We start from the raw sequence: 12383 nt of genomic DNA on the forward strand, positions 1-12383 counted from the left end.
AGGTTTTTCTGTGCGTTTCGGTCTTTTGATCACACAGAAGCGCAGTTGTATGTCGATGCAAATTAAGCTTTTAGGAAACTCCCTACAGGATTAAGATCTTCACAGGCTCCATTTGCAGTGTTGATGTAAATACATTAAAATTAGTTTTATAGTTAGTTTAACTTCATTCATTCTTTTTTATGACACTGTATGTCACTTTTATTCTCATTATGGCACAAAAATGACAGCTATACATAAATTGTAGTAGAAAGGCAAATGGCAGTTGTTGGAAATCCTGACTGGGTTTTTATCAGTCATGCCCCTGTTCATGACCGACTACCACTAAACAACCAAGCTTTTGTTGGTGTATACATGACAGCGTGTTGTGTTTTCAGACATGTTAGTATGGACGCTGGAGATTAGAGAATATGGAGATTATTTATGAAATGATTCAAAAGACACTTGTCTCAATTGTCAAAACTTAATAAGAATTTTATCAGCTGATTTTGGGTAAAACCACAAAGAACTGTTTGCAAAGTTTCCAAACTGCTTTTCCTGAATAAAAATAGCTTTTTTGCTAATAATGATTAGAATGCAAGTTTGTTGAATTAGTTTTCACAGGAGTCCCTTTAAGTTTAATATCCAGAAAGCATTTAGATTAATTGAATCCTGGCCTGTTGCAGATTTACAAATTATTTTTAACTGAACTGTTGCAGGATCCATTTGTGATATTTGATTTTCTTGTCAAGAAATCCCAACACGATGAATCTGTTTCTATTAAACCTCTGACACGGACCAACTTATTTTTGTGTTTTTACAAGGAGCAGAGAAAACTCAGAAATGTTGGACACAGAAGGAGAGAAATCGGGAAACTGTCAAATTGTACAATTGTCAGGACCACATCACTGCAGTCACCCTGCTCACCAGTCGTGCATTTTCATGGGACTACACCTATTTTGACAGAGTAGATATCTTCTCAGGACTGTGTGGCCACCAACACACTCTGACATCTGCTTGACTCTTCTGTTTGCTTTGTTTGGCTGAAAATGTTACACCTTTGTCATGCTCAGTAACACACTGTCCGGTGACCTCATGTAAATACATCCAACCTCAGCAAAGGTCTGATCAGGCAGAATAAATGAAAACACCTGTGTTGATGTGCAGGGACTTTGCACAGACAAACAAAGGTGTTTTCCACTGACTCATTTACTTACCAGCTAGTTGTGTGTGAATGAATGGATGAAGAACAGGACATGTTTAATTGAAGTTTTTGTAAATTTTTCCTCATGATAGGATAGTTCACCTCAGCCACACATACCTTCTTCAGAAGCTTAAAGGAGCACAAAATTTCCATTTCTATCCAAAATATAGCAGTCATATTTTTTACCATGTAATTATTGACCTTTAGATAAGTTGCAGATTCTTCAAGAGCAGACTGTATTAACTGGCTCCAATTACTTGACATAATAGGTCTTTTTCAATGAAGACATTTTGATACGCCCTCGTAGAAAAAGTGCAAATAATTAAATAAATGTAAGTTTTAGGGTGATCTAAGCCTATGAGGACATTTCAACACCTAGAATCGCCCATGTGGAATGTCTTTATGGATTGTTTTCAGGGAAGAAAAAACTACCTACTCTGGGGTAGGTACTTCTGAGCAACCCTGAAGCTCTACTGGATGGGTCTCAATGCTTGATAATTAAACTAGGAGAGGAAAACAAGCACCATTTTTCTGCCATCTCGATGACCATGACCAGCAGCAGTTTAGTAATCTTTAACATTACCATCCTTAATGTGAAAGTCACCATATAGGCTAAAAGAGCAATTGTTCTATTTCCTTGGGTTACGCCCAGAAACTATCATGTGTTGTTGTTTGGGCACACTACGAGTTAACATAATGGTCGAAGCTGTAGGGTGCCACTACAATTGGAAAAAAAAAAAGGCTAAAATGTCTGTGCCAACTTGCACCTGCCCCAGCTTCCTGCAATGAAACGCTCCCTAATGAGGTGGTTTTCCACTGCAGGAACTTGGGGCAGGTACAAGGTGGTGCAAACATTAACAGGAATGACCTGGAAGCAGCTCTTTAAACCTGCTTTTTCCTCACTGTGGTGTAGCATCAAACATAACTCCAAGTTCACGACAACAATGATGGTTATTGGACATAACGCCACCTCTATGAGCATAAAAAATAGAACATTGTGGGGTATGTTTGGCAAATTATACAATGTTGATGATGATGTTAGATTTAGGAAGACTAGCAAGGAAATTCAGAGGGAAAGAATAACTGCTTGTTAGCCAATCAGTGCTGAGCTGAAACAGTAAGTGTTTTAGGGCCTAATCTGGAGCCCGTGGTTTGCGTCCCTGAAAATGGACCTGAAAGAGATTCTACAGGGTTGAAACATGCACAGAAGTTAAGGTCACCCTAAGATGGTCCACAACTTCCTGCAGTAAGCTGCTGTTAAAAGGAAAAATGAGCTGTGAACAGGGACAATTTCAAATACCAATAATCAGTGACTGTCCTCCTCTGATGGTTTATTAATCCCAAACAATATATCTGACACACATAGAAAAATCAGTTTGAATGTTTGATTTTAGTTTTGTATTCAAAAATACACCAGACTGTTAACTTCTACGTACTGTGAGTGTATATTTGTACCATTTGGCCTGAAGCAGAAATGTATTGTTACTTAACTTTTCACTCCCTAGTACACACACACACACACACACACAAACTGAGCAAGGGTGGCACTTTTTGTCCAACTATGCGGTTGAATCAGCTGTTTTAGCATTAGATGCTAACTCTGCAGATCAATGGCAACCTGGGTCTATTAGTCAAACCGACCCTATTAGCATCTGCTATTAGCATCTTCTCATCGATAGCATTGATCAAACTGCTCTGGCCTCGGGACAGAACAGGACAGAGTAGACCTGAGAGAAAGAGAGAGAGAGAGAGAGCAGGACATTAATCGGTTCAGATGCTCAGCATCAGTCAAAACTGATATTAGACGTCACTAAGGGATGTTTTACAGAATGATATGTAACAAGTCGGCGTCATGTAGTAGATGAGAGTGAGATATGAGAAAATATGTTGGAGCTGATGCAGCAACTTAATCGGCAACTATTTTGATAATCATTGCAAAAATGTCCAAAATGTACTATTTTAAGCTTAAATATGATGCTTTGCTGATTATATATGACTATTGGACCATTGAACAGACAAAACAAGACATCCATATCATCATTTATTCCTCTAGGGCTAAGGTGTCAAACATATGGCCTGCGGGCCAAAACCGGCCTGCCAAAGTGTCCAATCCGTCCCTGGGGGATGACTTTACAAAATGTAAAAGTTACAGAGATAAAAATGAATCCTTACTGTGAAAGTATTTAAAGATATTGAACATTGTGCAATATATTGTCAATCAGCAGCTTCAGTACAAAAGAGTTTGGTTTGGTGCAACCCTGTGTTGATGCACTGCCACAACTTTTGTGTATTTTTTATGCACAAATTTAATACATTTACAAGGCAGGAGGACAACTTAAACTTCTTCCTTAATAGGAAGTCAGTTCAGGTGGTCAGGATTACTGCACAGATGTGGAAATTAATGTAAATTTAAAATAATTTCTAAATCTTGACAAGTTGTTTTGATCATAAAGTAAAATACTCTATCGTTCAGGTCCAGGTACCTGTGACTAAATGTTTTGTTCCTTGGTAGATACTCTGTGATCTATAAGTTGTAATGTGTCAATGATAAACTGAGGCATAATATTGTTGAAATTGCACTTTTTAAAAAAAATTTCAGGTTGTTCATAATGTTTTGCAAGTAGATAATTCATTAAATGTGAACATTTTCAGAATGTACTTTTTTGCACGAAAGCAAAGGGAAGTATTTGGCGTTGGGGTTGTTTATAGGTTATTATGCTCTGATTTTACTGGTCACTTGAGATCCAATTGGGCTGAGTGTGGCCCCTGAACTTAAATGAGTTTGACATCCCTGGTCTAGGAGATTGTGAAAGATATAATTGCGCTTTTTTGACATTTTACTGACAAAATATTGGTTAGTTGGAAACTCTGCAGATGAATTGATACTAAGAGTAATTCTTAATCTGTCAGCTTTCCTTGCAATTTCGTTTTTCAAAAACACATCTTCACTGTCTTTCATGAGACAAAATGTTAATTTTCCAGCAAGGTCTCAACCTGATGGCACAGCTGTCCGGCTTTGTCATTACTCCTTTAATCCTGCAGATGACAGTAGCGTTCTGATGAGCTGGCAGCCAGTCCAGTCTGCTGAGGTCGGATATGATCCACTGTCTGGTCATGGATCAGTATTTGTATGCGGTATTTGCGGTCTTGCATCATAAGAAGTGGATTTTGTTAGTTGTGGAGTTTGTGAACTCGGTGAATGTTCTTCATTAGAGAGTGGTTTAGCCTGCAGAGCCTCATAGAAACTTCATCCAACTGGAAAATTGTACTTATTGGTACCAAAAGTGCATATAATCCTTTTCATCTGATATGTAAGAAAAGATGCATGAAGTGGAGTCAGTGGCCGTGAGAACATTAAAAATCGTGTAAAACACAAAACAGTGCATCCGCTCCTCTCATCATTGTTTCTTTGCTTTCAGTTAAGAATCAAGTAAGGCAAGATTCAGTAGTGCAAACACTTAAAGTAAGCATCAGAACAAAGCAAATTAAAGCAAAAGTCAAATTTTAAAAGCTGGAAACATCAGAATCAGATGCAGCCTCAATGGCCAAGTACGTGCACAACATACAAGGAATTTGGTGTCACTCTGGGAATAAGGAAAAGAGAAATAACTATAGAAAAATATGTACATATACAGCTATTTACACATCTAGAAAAGAATATATATATATATATATATATACACACACACACTAGTGCAAAAAGCAGAGAATATTGTCTAATCTACTTATACTTTAGTAGATGCTAAATCAAATAGCTCACCTTCCTGTTATCCTGTTACAGCAGCATTAGTATTCAGAGCCATGTATTTATCCTTTATTTAATTAACAAATGCACTTTCTGTCAATAACGTGAAGCCATGTGATCCAACGATGATGGAAATGTGCAAACATTATGTTTTTTTCTTTAATTTCAGTAAGAAACTGTGCGGATTAGCTGACACCAGAATGACCTGCGTTTAGGGTAAGACCTCAAACCATTTTTTATTCTTGTCTGGCTGCTGGTACATGAAATATTTATTTCTACATAGATAAGGTAGAAAATTGCTCTCTCTAATCATTTTATGATGGTTGTGCAAATGGCAACAAGTCACACCCGAGAACCTGCATTCATACGATGAAGACTGTAATCTTTACTGAAGAAACTAATGGAGACTTGATTGGAAAACTCAGTATTTACCCAAACAACTGAAAAAGGTCAAACTGCAAAAGACAGCAGTAATAAATAGTAAGTGTACCATGAATATGCTCTGTGTTTTTGCTGATTATTGAAAGTGACAATGAAATTGTCAGGGCTGCACAGTGGCGTGGTGGTTAGCCCTTTTGCCTGGTAGCTAGAAGGTCCCTGGTTCGCGTCCCGGCTTTCCCGGGATCTTTCTGCATGGAGTTTGCATGTTCTCCCTGTGCACGAGTGGGGTTTCTCCAGGTACTCCGGCTTCCTCCCACAGTCTGAAAACATACTGAGATTAATTGGTAACTCTAAACTGTCCGTCAATGTGAATGCAAGTGTAATTGTTTGTCTCTATATGTTGCCCCCAAAACCTGCGTCTTACCCCACTTCACTCTAAGTACTTAATACAAAATGGAGAAAAAGTGATTTACTGCAGCTTCTGGGGCTTGAATAGGAAAGACAGTTAATCTAAATGTATAATTCTGGAGATTCTTCCTAATGTGTAGTGTTACAACTTGACATTTTATAAATTCTGTCCACAAATCTTAGGCTCCTGAACACCAGTGAGCCTGTCTGTACATACAGTATCTGCCTCTAATACTTCTGATTCTTCTTTTCTTGTAGTTGCTGCAGGCCGACAGACGTAAATCATCTCCCCCCATGAAGAATCTGCCAAACGTCAGGTTGTGACTTTGTCAGTCTGTCGGTAGTTTCCAAGAGGTACTTTGCATCAAATGCAAATGTTTTTATGAGCTGCAGAAAAACGTCAGCTTTTACAATGTACTAAGTTGCTTGCTGTGACTTAAATGTCTGTGTGCAGAACCTCAGCGGTCTGAGGTCTTTGCTGCTTATTTCTACAGCTTCTCTGAAAGGAAGCATATCTGCAGGGAGCAGAGGCCACAGCAAACACACACCGCTGTGTTTCCATCTTTTCAGAGGACATTAAATGACTTCCATTCAATTTCTGGAGACTCACCTCAACCCCAACCTAAATCTGATCTTAAATCAAGTTTCCACCAAAAAATTTAATTAATCATGTTATGTAGACTGTCTTTTTGTCCATATAAAGGAAGTTTAGTTTCTACAATATGACTATAAAGATTTACGCATGTCCCCACAACATGAGTAATACAAGTACATACACACACAAAGTCAAGTTCCTGAAGAAGTGCTCTGTCAGCAAGGGGCTACTGTTTACATTCACACTCACACTTTCAGCATCTTTGACTTTCAGCGTAGCGAGACGGTGCCAATGGGAGCATTTAGTCTGTTCAGGAGTTATCGCTCACTTAGTGGGCTTCTTTGTCTGTCACCATTCAATCCCCCAAAATCTAACTCAGCACAGTTGGTCTTTTGTCCAATTGTCATTCTCCTTTTGCAGCAATGAAAAAAATGTTGAGATCAACAAATAATTTCAGTATTTAGTCTTTAGACAACCTGCAAATGTGGTGAGATTAATTTATCTGTGAATCCAGGAGAACACTGGAAATGAAATGGCTCATTCTTTAGAGATATCTTTGGAAATACACATATACACATCATTTTTAACAGATTAACAGGTGACAGTTTGATTATATTTTTTGATAAAATTTAATTTTTTGTTGCAATAACATCAAATCTCATTCTGACCCACTGCAAATGGGATGAGAGAAAACACTGGGTGCACTTCACATAAACACATTTTGTACAAGTTCTATTGGATCAAACTCTCCAAACCCATCATTTCAAGCTATCGATATGAGTGCGAGCACACTTTTTATTTTTTGATATATTCAGAAAATATCAGAGACACTAAATCTGCCATGTTGAAGCACAAAGTATGAAACACAAGACATGCAGCAGTTTAAGATTTGATGTAATACAGCAGGGAACAATCTTGGATGTATATATTTTACACAGTATAAATGTGATACTATTGCTTCCCTCTATTATACCACATACTGTAAATGATTTGATACAGACAGATACATATTTTATGCTATTAAACAAGTTGAAAATAACATTTACACTACCGTTCAACAGTTTGGGGCTACTTTGAAATGTCCTTATTTTTTTAAATAAAATATTTTTTTTCAATGAAGATAACATTAAATGGATGAGAAATCCAGTCTAGACATTGTTAATGTGGTAAATGACTATTCTAGCAGGAAACAGCTGATTTTTAATGGAATATCTCCATAGGGGTACAGAGGAACATTTCCAGCAACCATCACTCCTGTGTTCTAATGCTACATTGTGTTAGCTAATGGTGTTGAAAGGCTAATTGATGATTAGAAAACTCTTGTAAAATTATGTTAGCACATGAATAAAAGTGTGAATTTTCACGGAAAACATGAAATTGTCTGGGTGACCCCAAACTTTTGAACGATAGTATATGTAAAAATAATCTTTGATTTAAGGTACATGGGGTCCTCGACTTAAGTCAGAATCCCGTTCCTACTGCGTGACGTAAGTCGATTTTTGGCGTAAGATGGAACTCACACACTCCTATGTGTCCCTTGTGTATAGGGGTATAGGGGCAATGTGGCATACAACCGGCAAATGAAAACAAAATCGTCTTCCTCCTGTAGCATCGCATGACGATGTATTCGTCCGCTCCGTTCGCCAGCTAGTTCCATGTAGCCAATTTCGACGTAACGACGTAGGTCGAGGACGTCGTAAACCGAGGACCTCCTATATGGGAAAAATTAGGTCCAGATTTTGATCTGGGCTCAGAATCTCCCCATCTTACAAACAATACTTTTTATTTTTAAATGTTTTCATTTTTAAATGTTCAAATACAAGATAGGTTTTAAGGTGACACATAATACATCATAATCTTGTCTGACTTAAACAAAGTGATTATTGCACTCAATAGTAGCAGTATAGAAATCATGTATGGATGCTGTCTTACTCCCTGTATTATAGGCCTCCACAATATACACTTTCAGCATCAACATTGCATTGTGCGCATGCATATGAATGTAGGCAGAAATACATGTATGCAATGTCAATTAAGGTAAATGAACTTTGTGCTACAGCCTTTTTTGCTGCTTGATAAAAAAAGGAAAACGTGCATGGTTCTTATTTTCAGTGACTAATTGAGAAATCTGTCTGATATAACATTATTTGTTATGATTTAAGGGTTCTTGGAAACAATTTGTTGACATTTAGGCTGCACATGTGCACAGCAGAATGAGTAAAGAGCAGGAGAGAAATGCTCGAATGGAAGCTTAAGTTGCCAAAAAGAAATAGGAAGTCGGTCATATAGAAATATTTCAAAGGATGATGTTGACTAAAAACAGGTGCTCTGTCAGCAGTGTCTTTCAGTGTTTGCCACTACACAAAGCAGCACAGCTAATTTGTTTGACCATTTAAATCAGCACCAAGAAGCTCTGTAAGAAGCCGAATGGCATCAAAACCGAGAAACTATTGTGGATGCTTTTGTACCATATGAAGTTGCAAACATCTTATTCCAGTGTTTTCGCATAGTTTTGTATTTTCTGTGCAGATGCAGTCGCCTACAGAATCACCTCAGTCATTCTAGAATGATTAACTTTCCCCAAATAGACCTATTCAAGTTATGTAGTTGTTCATTTTGCAGTATTTCCAGTAGTGGGTACTCTAAAAATCATATCAGTATCAGTACCCAAGAAGAATATGGTGTGTATGAGGGTGCAAAAGGTCTTGGACAACAGCCCCTTTGAGCACAACTATTTTACAGTGAGGCTTTTTTTTCAGTCAATAAAACATTATGGGAACAGTATCTTCCCCGTCAACTCTTCCAGTATTTCTTGCTTTATTTTTCCACCTCCTTGCAGCTCCACCCATCATTTGACACAAACATGCATCCTGCCCTCATTCCTCTTCTCCCCTGTTGGTAAATTCTGATGGCACAAACATGAAAGTGGTCATCTTCCAGGACCTGGATCGTAAAATGTCATCCGCTAACTGGCACGTGCACACTCACACGGTCACGCCCACGTGCACGGACGCACGGGAGGTGGCAGAGGAGAGATGGAGGTGCAGAAAAGAGGAAATAAGAGCAGGAGAGAGAGAATGGCACGCACAGCTTGGCATTTAAACAGAGGATTTCCTCTCTGTACCTCGTCTTCCCTCCGCTCCCTCTGTTTACATAAAGAGTTACTGCTGCACATAGCTGCTGTGTGTGTCTCGTATGCGAGTGTGTTTGGGCATACATAAGTGTGCTCTCTGCAGTAACACTTGGAGAGCCATCCTTTATGCTGCAGTCCAACTTAAAAGTTTAAATCTCAACTTTCACAGCCCTCAGTATTCCCCTTAAGTTGCCTTCGATTATTATTCTTCCCGTCTTAAGTTTTTTTTTTTTTTTTTTTTTCAAGCTACTGAACAATATCCAAGTATTATCATCCTCTCCTGTGCTTGGCTGTGGTGTCAGCAGACTGTCTTCCTGTGGTATTTTAGCCAAAAGGTGATGGATGTCTCTGGCCACCTCTTTGCTCCCTCCGAGGGAATTTCATGAGACACTTAAGACACTATCAGAGTCAGCAGGCCTCAGGGAAAAACATAATATTTTCTTCTTTTTTTTCCCCGCTATTCTTAAGGTTCCAGCTTTGTCTTCATTTCCCCCTCCTTCGCCTGCTCCGACTCCCCTTTTCCTATCTTCCATCAGCTGTCTCAGGTTTTTCTCTGACTGATTTACTTTAATGCCCTCCAATAAAAGTTGCAACGGGATGCTAAGTGACCATCCATTATGTCATAGCGTAGGTCCTCATCCTATCCCTGAGGCTCGCTTGAAATTTGTGAAGAAACCAAAGAACCCTGTCCAGTAATGTTGCTGTCCTCAGAGATTCATCTGGAAAAAGTTTGGTACCTTTTAATTTTTTTGCTCTGTCATGATTGAAGAGTCAATCATACACAGTTTCCATCTTGCACACACCGTTAATAAGGCTTTTCTGAATGAAGCAACAAGTATAAAACACTTCTATCCTTCTGGGAGGTTTTAAGTAGTGAGAAATGCAATAGCACAATGAAGAGATTATTACAGAGCTTTTAGTTGTAGCTTTTGGGGTCCAAGTCAAACAAAATTTTGTTAAAAACAGGCATTATGTCAGGCTGAAAGTCACAGAAAGTTCATCCAAATCATCTTAAGTCTTCTCAGGTAAGTCATTTACAAATCTCTGTACATGACACACATTTTAAGTTTGATTTAATAGCTAATGCATCGTCCAAATATTTAAATATTGTCAGTGTTTAAAGTTAAATATTTTTGGAAGTCAAGTAAATCAAATTGTAAGCCTGTTTAGAATTGAAGGGTTTTTAATACAACCTGAATGCAATATAAAATTTGAAAAATTCATATTCCTTGTAGGTGTGTGATCTCCATCATCTTCTGACATAAATATTTGCCTTTTTAGCTGCTCAGTACTCCACTATTTACATCACTACTACTTCGGTTTTCTGTACATTGGTTCGCATATATCTAGTTTATCAGAGCATTTTTTCTAAAAACAGCCTCCTACTATGGCTGGAAGTTGATTAAAGCGGCGATTTACACATGATAAAAGCAAAACAATTAAACGAAAGATAATAAAACACTTTATAGATCTGAGGGAAGTCACTATGATGTTGCATTTCTTTTGCATTTTACCCAGCAAACAAAAAAATATTAATCAGCAAAACTTTAAATCTCATTTGAGTCAAGTCTCAAAGATAGACATAGCCTCCAGATCTGAAAAGTGAAGCCGATGTTGAAGCGTCTTAAACCTGCATTCTCTCCTACAGCCAGCAGAGGGTGACTCCTCTTGCTGCAAAAGAAGTCTGATTGCGTAGAAATCTATCAGAAAACGATCCTGCATTTCATTTGCTTTATTAGCTCAGAAAGCATTTTCGTAAGCTGTTTATGGTCTTAATCGCTAGTTGGGCTCGTCATGTCCAGCGTCGAAACCAGGATGGCGATGATCCAATTCCAAACTACACAATGGTAGTGGGTGACATCATGGTGGCTACAGTCGTCTTTTATATTCAGTCTATTCCCTTAGGACAGCAGCTCTGGTATGTTTTGGCAAAATAGTGAATATTTTGGACATCAAAGTAGGAAAAGTGGGAAGTACAATGAGGATATGACAGTTCATAAACAGTAGAGGAGGAAATTTTGCTATGCTGTATGCTCTTGAAAACCACTAAACTGCCTGAATTCAAAATAGCCGCTGCAGTCAATAGTGAGAAAGATGCAAACTTTTAGAACCACTTTTGGATTTTTGGGCAACGTTTGCCTTTAAAGTTAAAGAACAGTACAAACCTTGTGGAGGCTGCTGCATATAGAATTGATGGGAATGTGTGTTTTAGGGAAACAGAGCTAATAATAGTGCTCCAATACCTGCAGACCACAGCAGTTGGAGGGGGGTCTCGAGGGACTGCTGCTCAGTGTGAGGGTTCCTCCCAATGTTGGTGTGTTTGTGTGCGTTTGGAAAGTGTATAGCTTCAGGGAGGAGTGGCGGTGGTCAGTGTGCTGGGTCAGAATGCTGGCGAGGTACTTTCGCAGAGTTTCAGAGGTGCACTAATCAATAAGTGCTTTAAATAGGGACACAAATACCTGCACACAGCATTAATTTCAATACCTGAATCCTATTTAAGAAGGGCGCATTTTGCTGAATAGATTGGCTGGATGGTAACCACATAGAGGCACTGTAAGTGGTTGGAAAGGCCCAAACGCCAATCATTGCTTTCCCTAGTGTTGATTAGCAACCGCTCAGGAGGGAAATCCACAAGTACATGTACACACACACACACACACACACACACTAGCGCATGGAGGTTCTTTTTAAACACAAAGCGCCAAACTTGGATTGTTTAATTTTAGACAACTTTATGAATTCCCATACATAAATCAGACTTAGCAATGCAAACACATGTTCCAAGAGGACATTAATATAGATTAGACGCTTATTACTCCACCAAGGAATGCAGTGGAGTCATGTGACGATCGGCATCCGTTTGTCTGTCTGTCTGTCTGTTTGCAACATGACTCAAAAACAATCCAAACGGATTTGGATGAAATTTTCAGGGAAGGTCAGA

Source organism: Amphiprion ocellaris, chromosome 4, assembly GCF_022539595.1.
Source record: "Amphiprion ocellaris isolate individual 3 ecotype Okinawa chromosome 4, ASM2253959v1, whole genome shotgun sequence".
Classification (NCBI taxonomy): Eukaryota; Metazoa; Chordata; class Actinopteri; family Pomacentridae; genus Amphiprion; species Amphiprion ocellaris.